This window comes from Gymnoscopelus braueri, assembly GCF_963280865.1.
Source record: "Gymnoscopelus braueri genome assembly, chromosome: 22".
NCBI classification, from domain to species: Eukaryota; Metazoa; Chordata; class Actinopteri; order Myctophiformes; family Myctophidae; genus Gymnoscopelus; species Gymnoscopelus braueri.
The window spans coordinates 15,527,032-15,540,558 of record NC_137624.1 but is presented as its reverse complement, the minus strand read 5'-3'; the positions used below and the strand labels follow the sequence as shown (position 1 = coordinate 15,540,558).

General features: G+C 41.5%; 1 protein-coding gene across 3 annotated transcripts in view; it reads right to left on the bottom strand.

The window, feature by feature from the left end:
- The window catches only part of lpar1 (lysophosphatidic acid receptor 1), a 70,885-nt gene that overhangs the window by 52,729 nt on the left and 4,629 nt on the right, over nucleotides 1-13,527 (bottom strand). Inside the window, exon 2 of one of the 3 annotated variants that reach the window (XM_080418598.1) lies at nucleotides 4,595-4,648. The gene's annotated coding sequence lies outside the window, so the exon portion shown is untranslated. Of the gene's footprint in view, nucleotides 1-4,594; nucleotides 4,661-13,527 lie in introns of all 3 variants that reach the window. The other 2 variants (XM_080418596.1, XM_080418597.1) reach the window with 2 other exon arrangements.

The following is a 13,527-nucleotide window of genomic DNA, read 5'->3' as shown; positions in this document are numbered from 1 at the left end:
CACATGCTGTGATGTTGCAGTGACCAAATCGAGAAGTTGTTAATGACTGTGGTTGACTGAAGCAAACGTTTTTAAGGAAATGTAGCAAATGTGGATTACAAGTTTGCAGCTGTCATTCATGTAAATATAAATCTACACATTTGTGAATATTTTCTGTTTTCTGTGATTTTAAATATTCAGTGTGAATTTTATACAAGTGGAAATTTAAACAGTTGAGATTTTTGTTCATCAAGCCTGCAAGCTTTCTCATTTTACAACATATTTACCTTTTGAAAATGCAAACACTGTTTTGTGTAATTTACTGATCACTTTGGTGTAATATTTACTAAAAGCAAAAAAAAAAAAAAAACTAAAGCTTTTGATTAGATTTTGGTCTGAGACGACAGCTATATGGTTGGAAAATTAGGTCCAGGTAGAATTTGGCCAGCATTTAGTTTTAAATACTGTACTTCCTGAATAGGACCCCGGCACTGAAAACTAGTTACAGTAATCATATACAGGGACATTAATTACAGATGAATTTGCCTCTAAAATGTCCGTCTTTTCTTCTTCCTCTCAGTTTATTGCAGGGTGTGTTCTGTCTCTTATGAAATCACTCAATTGGAGACAGATTCCACACATTACATCAACACGCAGATCAGATCTACTGTGGGATTACATCAGTGTGGTCTGCACAACTCTCTCTCTGGGGCTCGACTCCAAAGCCTCCTCTCCCAAACTCATTACGCAAGACCCAACACTGTGGGCCATTGATCAACTTAATGACTAATGCCACATGCTGAATGGAGAGGCAGCCAGCGCCACGCATGTCTGGATGCATCCTGCGACTAAAGTCGTTTACTTTAGCGAGCGTCTCGTGAGGATTACACAATGATTTGTCTTTTTTGTGCAGTTCTGCTTCGTATTGTAGATAGTAATGTAGAGAGACAAGAGAGCAAGAGAAAGAGAGGCGGGGGTATTGCAGCACAGAATCGAACCGGGGATGTTAGGGTGTCATGGTTCACACTAACCGTTACACCATTGGAGCAGCCCCACACAATGGAACGTGAATGTGATTAAAAATACGATCCTGTCCTTTTTTGTTTGAGGGCGATAAACATGAAAGCTTATCGACAGAGCAGTTGATGGGTTCGCCACGTTTGACACACAGCAGCGGAATCAGTGCAGCTGGCGCTGACAGGCTTAAAACTGTCCTGATAAAAAAAAGACACGAACCACCACAAGAACAGTGGCTTTTATTGAATTTTATATGACTGTTTAATTTTCGGTCTCTGCATCCTATCCAGCATGGTCCTCCAAATAAAGGGGAAGAGGGATTTGCTTGCCGGTTAGATGTCATTATTGAAATCTTGCACACTGTCAGTGGAAAACACTCACATTATAGGAACACCACGTCCACAGTGACGCTTTAGACTCTCAACACTTGGGAATCTTGCTGCTAAAAGGAGATTTCACTAGTGCCTGCCTGAAACTCTGAGAATCGGATACGCAAGTTTTACCACCCTCAATCTAGAGGCCTATCGTTTTGCTGGTTACTCAGTCGGCTATAGTATTTATATACCAAGATGCACATGAGGGCTCACAACTAATTACACCACCATGGATTAAGCCTGATTTATACTTAGTAGTGCACTGGTGTCTCACACCAAAAACAGTAGATCTACAAGCTCACAACATGTCACACTGGTATATGTTGTGAGCTTGTAGATCGGCTACTTTCGGTGCGAGGCACAATGTACAACCAAGTATTGCTCAGGCTTTATTAAAATCAAGCACTGACACTCAATATATCTTAATACTGTCTTTGTTTGTCTTGTGTTTTCTCTGAACAATACAACAAAGCAACTCCATGTTTTATGTCTTTAATTATTGAATGGAGACTTGCGAATAGCACACGTTAAAGGGCAAGTGAATGAGACGAATAAAGTGTTCTTAAAATGTCTCTGGTGAATTGTTTTCCCTTATGCTGTTGACAGAAGCAATGATTTTTTTTTTGTTTGTATAACTTGATATACTGTAATGGTTGCATGACACCCCTGTGATCTCTCTGTCTGTCTGTCTGTCTGTCTGTCTGTCTGTCTGTCTGTCTGTCTGTCTGTCTGTCTGTCTGTCTGTCTGTCTGTCTGTCTGTCTGTCTCTCTGTCCGTCCGTCCAGCCATCCTCTCTCTCTCTCTCTCTCTCTCTCTCTCTCTCTCTCTCTCTCTCTCTCTCTCTCTCTCTCTCTCTCTCCCTCCCTCCCTCTCTCTTTCTCTCTCTCTCTCTCTCTCTCTCTGACCAAGAAAAACCCCTCCAAAGGAGTCATCTTGAAACAAAATGACACTGTGTTCAGATGACTAGCTTTGACTCAGACACATTCACCACTGACTGCACATTAGCTTGTTGGCTGTGGTCTTTATTGTGCAGCTACGAGCTCGCCACATTGTAACGCTAACACAATGACACTCAGACACAATGACAGCTATTTTTGGTATGTGACACAGCATACGATCCAATCCTGAAAGAAATATGTCTTTGCTGTAGACACAGTTCAGTGAGTTCAAATGCATGTTTCCAAATAACTATTGGCCAAAACATGTGCCCCTGCCTCCTGAGCTGAGAGGATTTGAGAAAGACCACTGTCTGTCTCTCCATACATGTGACTGCCTCTTTGTGTATTTACTGTGGACAACAGTGTCTGGGCATCCTTTAAGTATAAGCACCAGCAAATTTGCCTTGCAAATACTGTATCATAGTAAGTTTGATGTAACAGGTAGAAGACTACTGTAGCTGTTGGTTGATTGATTGATTGATTGATTGATTGATTGATTGATTGATTGATTGACTGATATCTTTATCAAAAGTAGGTTGTATAGTAGGACGGCAGGGACTGTATTGTGACGTACAGCAGTCAATTTCAGAATTTCTGTGCAGAAATCACATCACGTCAACACCCATTCAAGGGCCATTGTGATGCTCTGTTTTAATTTGACAGTCGGGTTCCCATGGTCCACACCAGAGCCTTCTATTAGAGAGTTGCGCCAATGAGGGGTCAGAAACAGCGTCGGTCACGTGGTTCATGTAGCTGGAAATAGTGACAAGGAGCCGTCCACTTCAATGCATTCCATGTACTTCCGGTTCAGGGATTTGTCACTATTCGCCAATGTATGTGTATGTAGAAGACCTGGCCCGAAGAAGTGAACGGAGTTGGCGTAACTCTCTAATAGATGGCACTGGTCCGCACCAGTTCTAAGTCAACTGCCAGTTGAGGCAAGAGAACACTCCATGTGATCGTAGGACCAACTGAGGGAAGCGTAGCTGGAGAGATCCCTGAGTAGGGCCTGGCAACTACTGCTGCACACCCTTCCCTCCTGACTGCCCTCCAGCACCGGCGAAACCTGGCCCCCGAAAAAGATCCCATCTGAGATGTGGAATGCTACGGAAAGAGAGGCTTCCAAGAAACAGGGCACACTGCACCTTTCAGCCAGCGAGAGGGAAACCTCGGTGCAACCCGTCCCCCACCCATGGCGTGAGTCCAGGTCTGCTGAGAACTTGCGCTGTGCCGACGCAAGCACCCAGGACCGGGGCTTGGTCATCGTGAATGTTACATTAATTTAACAAAGTTACCTGCCAACGTCCTAAGAACATGGAGCTTAATACGGTGAAGAAGGCCATATTGAAGCCACGGACTCGCCTGAGTAAACCACAACCAGCTGGCAGAGGCTACAAACCACGATACTGCAAACAAACAAATTACTGCACAAAGAGCTAAGCTAGATACTGTTGTATAATAATGAATTAAACATTAATTTGAACATGCCTCGCCCACAAAATGCACATACATTCCTTTTCCCTCACACTATTTCTCTCTCTCTCCCCCTCAGACACACACACACACACACACACACACACACACACACACACGTACATTACGCACGGTGGACGCTGTGCACACCATGCACGCACACACACACAGACACACAGTTGCCCACGTGCAACAGCCGCGCCTCAATCACAGTGAGTGAGAGAGGCTATCCTCACTTGACTCGTCTCATTTGCTCCACTTGAAAACAGCTGTCACACTGTTATAGTTGCGGGTGTTACAGTTTTGAGTGACGGATATGCGGGGCTCTGGACAAAAGTCGAATGACTGCACTCCTTCCCTCCACACTCTGCCCTGCATGATTTGGCTTAACTTTTGTTTAGAGCGGCCAGAAAACAGCAAGAGTGCTGTTTGGAAATAAATCACATGCGAGGCAAAATAACAAGGACTCCACTCTACTTTGAAGTTCGAACCAGGAGTATGATGATGATGACGATGATGATTTATTTCTTTTTAATTCAGGGCAGCCCCCCTATGTTTTGACATTGTAATAACTATTTGGGTGTTGCTGTGCTCGTGACCATGTGAATTTCCCTTTTGGGAATTAATAAAGTATATCGTCATCATTCCTCAAGACAACAATACAATACTTTTTCAGTCATGATATCAGACATACAGTACCTATAGTGATGTTTATTCTTTATTTAAAAAACGTATTTTAAAAAAAATCATCAAACAGGCAAACATGACTGGGAGGCCACTAAAGTAGCAGCAAAGGAGATTTCTTCAACTCACCAGTAGGCAGAGCAACAACCTGGCAACCAGCCCGTCAACTGTATCATCAACAACCTGGCACCGCTGCTGGAAAAGAGAAGAAGTTCAAATTAGGTGTATATAGACCAAAATTGGTTTTTCTCAGGAGGGTGGCTGGCATCTCCCTTAGGGATAGGGTAAGAAGCTCAGTCACCTGGGGGAGACTTTATGTGAAAAGGAACCAGTGAAGGTGGTTCGGGCGTCTAATATGGATGCCTCCTAGGCATGACCAGCTGCGAGGATGCCACAGAGCAGACCAAGGACCAGATGGGTGGATTATATCTCCATGCTGGGCTTGGAACGCCTCACGTTCCTCCAGTTAGAAGTGGCTAGTACATGCCGTGTCTTTTCTTTTGTCTTTTTTTCATTCATGCATTGGGTATTTTTTAAATTGTCAGGATATGTCACCTTATACGCTTTATTTTGTAGTGATATATTATTGTTTCCTGCTTTATGTGGTGTTCTTCGGTTTTACTTTACTGCTGTGTTCCTTTTATTTTTAAGCACTGTCCCAGTGTTTCCTGTTGTCCTTGTAGATGTTGCCTTTTTTGTCTCACCTGTTTGTAATTGCAAATGTTGTTCACCTGTGTCTTGTTCAGCTCCAGACTATCTTGTGTGTTGATTGAGGTTAGTCTTTGTCTATTCATACCCTCTGTGTTTACTGTTTTGTGGTCTATTGCCAGTTTGAAGTTATTGTTGCTGTGTTTCCTCTCTGTGTATGCCTGGCTTTGTAGCCTGCCTCACTGCTTAGTGAGTTTGTGTCAATTTAACAAATCAATATTTGGACTTGATCGACCTGCCTGCGTGATTCTGCATTTGGGTCCTCTCCTGATCTGATACACACCGTGACAGCAAAGGCCTAAAGACATTTCCAACAGTTTTTACATTTCTTCTACTTTAATTCCAACTGTAAAAAAGGAGGCCAGCCCTATAAAAGTGCATGTCTGTGACTGAGCCACTACACTGAGTGACAAAGTTACAGCATTGGTTGGACGGTTGGCCTAACAACAAACTAACCAATCGCAGAGCAATCAGGCTCACTTGCAGATCAGTTATTATTGCTATTGTTGCAAATTAAGTCGTTAAGTAAAGAATTCCAAATTGGACAATATATAGCTACTGCCAGCGTCATGGTGGCTTGTGAAATGAAACACAAACCGCACTTCCTATAAGTTTGCTTAAAAACTCAAACCTGTCACCAATGAGCTAGCTGATACAAAATATATGTTAATTATGCCCACAATATGTTACCAGATGTTTATTGATAAGCCATTTGTCAAGCTTTAATGTACTTGGCTTGAAGTCATATTGTAGGCCTTGTCTCGAGGAAGAAAAAATATATATGTTTAGAAAAGTAGACTTCTGACCATGAGGTGTTCAATTCTACTCCACCCACACTGTAACAATCTGGCCCTGGGAACGAGAGGGTGTAATCTCAACTCTCTAAAATAACTATAGACATGCTGTTGAGCGAGAACATGACCTCCAGTCACAGCAGTGCGTACAACAACTGAACAGGCCATAGAAGGCTGTGATTACATGTGCTGGACTAGAATACATAGTGTGTGCAACAAGCTGTACTAATGTATGCACTGAATGTTAGGCTGATTTAACTCTGAGAGTACAGTATACAACATTTTGTATACTCTCAGAGTTGAATTAGCCTAACGTGTAACTTTATTCATGCATTTAACAAAAGGAATTGTGCTAATGACCTGTTGACTAAGCTCTGGTTTTATATACTTTGTCGTGCAAACAAATCGCAAAAAAAGCTGATCGACAAGCTCACAACAAAAGCGAAACATATGGAGTTGGATTTCCCGTGTTAGGACCGCCACGAAGGTATTGGATTTCTTCCAAAAGGGAGTCACAAAACATGATTTTTGTTCTAGGACTGTCTTCCGTGAAGGCAGTTTGTCATCTGAACTCTGGACGCTTTGTGTGGCTGGAATGCCGATCTGTGGACAAGGGGGAGGAGAGCTGATGCCCTAAATTGTTACAACACAGATGTTTCGAAGGCCCTCTCTTCATCAATGTCAAAGGTAATGTAAGGAAACATAAAACAGCCATGCTCGAAAGTGACAGTTTAGTCTTTGACACAGTGGCCGCTTCGTTCCAATTTTAACATGAGACATTGTTGAGCGGAGTATGATCAGTTAGTAGGGCTTAATGGAAACTTATTGTCAGTCGCTTTGGATAAAAGCGTCTGCTAAATGACTGTAATGTAATGTAATGTAAGGCGTTTCTTCTTGACATCCCCCTGAAAAGTGGTTTATGATTGGGGGAGGGAAGGATGAAGGAACGGTCCAATCACATCTATCCATCAATCAAAGCTTTCTGAAAGGACCAATGAGCAGCCGGCCCTGCTGTTCTGGTTACCCAGGGCAGCACTCAATTCTGAAGAAGCCTCTCGAAGCCATTCTATGGGGCCGCTATCAAAATCACGAAGTAAAGCCTGACCGATACATACATTTTATATTTTATACAGTATATCTTGAAAGCATTTGTTTTTCTTTTCTTTATTAGATGCAGTTTCTCTCTCTCCAGATACAGTGGAGAGCAGTGGTGTAAAGTAACTAGGTACATTTACTCAAGTACTGTACTTAAGTACAATTTTGAGGTACTTTTACTTTACTGGCGTACTTCCAATTCAGTACTTTTACTTCTACTCCACTACACCTCAGAGGCAATGAAATATTATATTTTTACACCACTACAATTATTTGAAAACTTTCGTTACCAGTTACTTACTTTTTGATTATTATTACAAAACAATTAACCACTTCAGCCCTATACATTTTTGCCATTTGAAAATAGCTGATCTACAAGCTCACAATGCGACACATTGTGAGCTTGTAGATCTGCTATTTTCAAAAGATTTTCATAAATGTTATACATTTGAAAAGGGACATTCTGCATAATGAGTAGTTTCTACTTTTGGGACTTTAAGTACAGTACATTTTGATGCCAATACTTTTGTACTTTTACTCAAGTACATTTTGAATTCAGGACTTTTACTTGTAACAGAGTATTTCTACATCGCAATATTGATACTTTTACTTAAGTAAGACATCATGTGAGTACTTTTTCCACCACTGCCTGAAAGCAACAATATTCTTCCTTCTCTTTCTGTCTCTCTCCCACCCCTCCCTTCCTCCTCCACCTTTCTCCATCTTCTGACCTTTGCCTGGGGAATAAAGACAAAGCATGAACCATTGAAGTGGGTTCAGCAAATGACCAATGTGTCAAAGTACTATAAATATTATCATTTGCAGCTGCAATTACATAATTGTTTGATGTAAGCAGAACATATTTTCCAATATGATAGCGCCAGACCTGAGACATTTGCAAATTATTCTTAACATCTGTTTTGACCTCCTATAACTCCCGGATGGGTGGGCATGTATTACGTCAGGATCATTTAGATACGGTATAAAGCTATCCATCGTTAGTCACTGACCATTATACTAAATTGACTTTCAAACACTTCCCTATGTTTGTCTAAACATGCTGACACTAATAGTGTTTTATGGGCCGTATCCTTCCCATCAGAGAGTTTAATATTCCCAAACAAACCATATAAATGTACTTTATACTAGGTGATCCAGCTCTAGTACAGAGCATTGGTTCTCAAAATTGTTTAATGTCAAGGACCACCAAATTGATATTATGTATTTGGCTGCAGGCCCCCATTTGAAAATATTTTGTGCCAGGGACCCCCATAAAAAATAGCCTAAAATAAAATAGGTTTAAAACAAAATAAAATAGTGTTTCAACTGTTCCACTTCTTGCTGGGGGCCCCTGGAACCCAGTCAAGAACCCGTGGGGGTCCCTGGACCACACTTTGAGACGCAGTGGTATAGAGAGCCCAAGTCCCTCCCCTACCATACCACACACCACCACACCAGACCTTATTTTGGAAATAAATATGAACCGTATTCAACAGCGAGCGAGAGATCATTTTTTAAATCCCATTTAAAACGTGCCATGAATTACAGATATGATGTTGTCAATTTAAAAGATACCTTTTCTTTTCAATGAATGGAACAGCTCAGACCGTTTAATGCCTGTTTTTTTAGGTGCAAAGTACAAAGGAAGACAAACGGAGGCTAAGGTGGCAATTAAAAGACTACCCATAGGTGAGTAACAGTCTACCACTGTCATTACTGGTCGACCACAGAGATTAACAAATTGAATGGACTGCCCTGTTACTCACCTGTTTTAAATGCCACCTTAGCCTCTGTCTGTTATGACTGATGAAAAGATGCATTAAACTGAATTCTTCCTCCCATTTGCTGCTGTGCCCTGCTCCTGTGACGCACCGGACCTGCCTAATCTGATGCACAGTAATTGCCTCGATAAAGAATTTAAAACAAAAATGCATAACTGGACTATGTCTTGTCATGTCTTATCATTTTGTTTAACCCATTAAGGAACGCATCTGTGTCATTTTTTATTTGAGCTAAAAAGCATTATTTTACACTTTGGCTATTCAAAAATTGTGAAAATGTGTGCAACTCTTTGAATATATATTATTTTAAAGCGAACATTTGTAACTCAAATCTTTGCTTCTGGGGGTCCCTGGAACAAAATATTTTGAGATGGGGGTCGGCGGCCAAATACATGGGGGTTTTGGGGGTCCTTGACCACCACTGATATAGAAACATATGTTTTTCTGAAAACTGTTGGGATTTAGAAGACATTTGTAGAATCAGCTTCAGGTCTTAATGGTTGTTGTTAAAAAACAATAAACATTATATAAAAATGCATAATTAGAAGGACCACACAGCAAAATGCTGTGTAATTGACCAGGTGAGCCCAGGTGCAGACACGGGGACAGGAATAAGGTGGATAATAATTATTTCAGCTCATGAGAAAGATGGGCTGCAGACTACTATAGAGAAGATTGATTGATGGCAGATTTATTGATCCGATCCCGATTTTGGAGAGTCCTAGATGTCAAATTGCAGATGTTTTGACTGATTTGTTAACAAAACGTGCAACATTGTCTAATCACTTTGAAAAACCTTTTTTAAAATAACTTCAAAATGTTTCTAATATAGCCTAGAAGCTCACTGTGACAATGTTACAATGTGTCGCATCAAACGTGACACATTGTGAGCTTGTAGATCGGCTAGTTTTGAACGTTTCTGAAAACTTTTGAAAACCTTCGCCCATAAGCCCAAAATAGGGACGCCGTGGTTAAAAGCCGGGACACATCGGCTGCATAATTGCCGATACCGATGTCGTCAAAAAGGTCTAATAATGGCTGATATATCAGCTCCAGGACAGAGTAATGCAGGGTTCCAGGGCAGCGAGGGCACAGTAGCAGCGATGACCACATGAGGGGCAGGAAACCGAGACCAGAGCCAGAACAGGCACTCAGGCAGGCATGATGAATACTGGAGAATAGACAAAATAAACTAAATGCTGAATAGCAATACTGGTACGAAATTTGTAGTGAAACAAACTGACAGGCAGCAGTAGTCTATAATCTAGCATCTAGTGTGGAAGTGGTAATGTACTTTGTTGATGCTTGATTTCAGCGATGAGATGCCCTATTCCTGTCTCTGCACCTGGGTTTATCTGTTCTGCAGCCCCACATAACAGTAATATTAGTGTTGGTCTAAAAAAGTGTTTGAAAAGTGTTTCAAACGCGTGTTTAAACTTGTAAACCCCATGATGTTTTAACAGACATTTTTTCGTTAAACTGACAACCGTTAACAAATATTGAAGGAAACTGATATTGTTCACTGATTTTCACACCTTGAGAAGCATGTTGGTCTTGGTGTTTTGCTGAGTTTAGTTTTTTTTTAGGACTTGGTGGTTTCATGATCATTTAGACTGTGCACTGTGCGGGTTGGAGAGAGAAATGTGCTTGCATCCAGAGCTGTATTAAAGTGACACGTCACTTGTCTCTGCCCCTGATTCAAAAGCTCCTGATGTCTGACGTGACTTGGCTGTGTGGTCTTGTTGTGAATTGCATATTTTCACAGTCTTATACTTCAACAGTTTCATGACAAACTGATTTTCTTGACTTGCTAAATTAATACAAATCATAATATGTGTATTTCATGGCACAATTCAAACTGGATGAGAACATGTTCCGTCTCTCGCCGTTAGACTAGCCTATGGTAACAGTTATTTGTACATATTTCTTCTGAAATAAGGTCCACCAGAAGGAGAGGGACTCAGGCTGTCTATACGTTACACCTAGATTATTATGTGCTCCTTATATGACGCAGCTTTTGAAATTATGTGGATCAGCCCTCTGGTTTTGTAAACTATGAATCAGGGCCCAAAATGGGTCACGACCCTAATATAGGCCTGTCACGGAATGTTTGGAGAGAGGTTACCATTGTTTACAAGGGACATCCCACCAACATGCTGGAGGAATGACAACAGAAAGAGAGAGAGTGCAATGTCATCACCTCCGAATCCCTGGTGCCCTTCATTTATAGCAGTGGTTCTCAATGTGGGGTCAAGGGGCCCTTGAAGGGGTTCCAGGGGGTCAAAAGGCTAAATGAGTGATCGCTTACAGGTCTGTAACTCAATAGTGTACAAATTGAACCAAATGGACCCGTAAAGGGGTAAATTTTGTTCCATTTTGTACAACTCTGCAAGTTAAATTAACACTGAGGATTTTACAGTATACATTGGGGGTCCCAGAGATAAAGAGATACAGATTTTCATCAAAAGGGGGTCTGTGGCCTAATGTATATCAAACTGGGGGTCCTTAAAGGAGGAGTTCACCCAAAAAATGACTTATTTTCTATCAATTACACACCCCATGAAGCCTTGATTTCATGGATTTATTTTTGTTTTTGTGGCATTCCTAAGACAATAATTTGATGACCGTGTGTATTTCCGGTAGGAGACACAAATAATCTACTTTGTGTCTCCTACCGGATACATTAGCCGGTAGGAGACGAGAATCAAATTATTAGCTTAAGAATGCAACAAAAACAAAAAATAATCCATGGATTCAAGGCTTCATAGGGTGTGCAATTGATAGAAAATAAGTAATTTTTTGGGTGAACTCCTCCTTTAAAATCAAAAAGGTTCAGAATCACTGTTTTATAGCATGGCATTCTGTACCGAGTCACGATTTAGGCATTTTCCTTCATCAAGAGGGAAGTGGTGAAAAAGCCTCTGCATCAGCTGTCCTTCTTCCAACATGGTGGTGCATTTGTCATAGCCACTGTTAATATTCTGCTCAGTCATTCCATGTCAGACTTCTATTGTGGTATAGGTCTCCTTCTGACTGGAGTAGTAATATACGCTTTAACGAGCTGATGTATTAAAAAGGAGAGATTTAATTTCTTCGTTTACTTTCCCTCGCTGAGAATGTTGAAGAACAAATGCTCCAGGCAAGCCACCAGGCCCCCCCACTGTCTTTCTGGTCTGTCTCAGCCGGGTTTAGTGTTTTGCAATGGCTGAGCAGGGACAAGAAAAATGGGTCATGGGAATATCGAAATATGTTTCCAAATTATTGTGGAGAAATTTGTGTCCAATGCCACTGGCTATGTTGCCAAACCCTCCGCAACCCCCAACTGTTTAAGGTGGGTAAGAAGAAAATGTACTACAGGCCTCAATTGTGGTATAAAATAGGGTTGATATTGTTATTGTGCAAGTACTTAAGAAATTGCCTGCTCCATTAGTAGTTGGATGGTGTGGGGAGGAGAACTTGTCTTTCCCAAATGCGTTTTCAGCGTTTTAGGGTTCTGATGGACGTTTATCGAGAAAATATGGGTTTGATGAGTATAAAAGCTTGAGTCACTGGCCTAATTTCTCACACATTGGTACAGCATCAAAGGCCCCCTGAGGTCTGTGGCAGTGCATGGGTATAGCTGGTAGTCTATGATCTCACACACACACACGCACACGCACGCACACGCACACGCACACATGCGCTCATACACACTTTAAATAGAGTACACCTACTGAGTCTAAAAAAAACAATATGGAGATGCTGTCTGTACTCTGTATAGAACAGATTCATAAATGTTGTCCTTAACAGACATCAATCTTCCTGAGATGAGGGCATATGAGTAAATTATCTTCTTGAAATTACAAGAATGATATGATTCTTTATATCATAAAGTTCTATGAATCTAGTGTTTTGGCTGCAATTCATATTTTTAATCCTAGCAGCCGGGCTCTAAGAATGGTGACGTCTGCACGTCTGTGTAGGTCGGTCAGTCAGGTGGTCCACCACTTAGGTCCCAAGTAACATGTACTGTAGGAGATCTACAAGCTCACAACGTGTCGCATTATGGTGCGTTGTGAGCTTGCAGATGGGTTATTTCTGGTGAAGAGATTTGTTATAGAGGGAAGGGGGGCTTATTATAGTTCCATTGGGACTGGACAAAAGCTTTACCTTTGGAGATAGTAAATGGCCATTTATTGTCTCCGCCAGGCCGAAAGGCATGGCGAGAGAGTATGTTTTACCCCCTGTCCGTCCGTCCGTCCGTCCGTCCGTGTGTCCGTCCGTCCGTCCGTCCGTCTGTGACCAGCTAATCTCCACCATCGTTGCCTTGATCGCAGCGAAACTGAGCACACACACTCCCTGGATCCCAATTCCGAACTTCTGGCCCAAATTTTTCACATGGGCCTTTTATAGCGCCACCAGGAGGCCAATTTGTGCAAAACATATTATTTCACAGTACTCCTACAGATTTTGTCCAAAAATCCCGCAAATCGGTACACAGTATCTCTATAGTCATTAAACGAAACGGATCTTTCAGATTTTTCATATTCCATCCTGATTGGCTAAAAATGGCTTCCAAAGTTTGCAGGAGTACTCCATTTTGAACAAAATGCCTCAAATCATGAACACAGCATGCAATTTCCGAGAGATTTTGCACGCATATTTCCACTATGCCGAGGAAGAAATGGCACTTGAAAATGTTCAA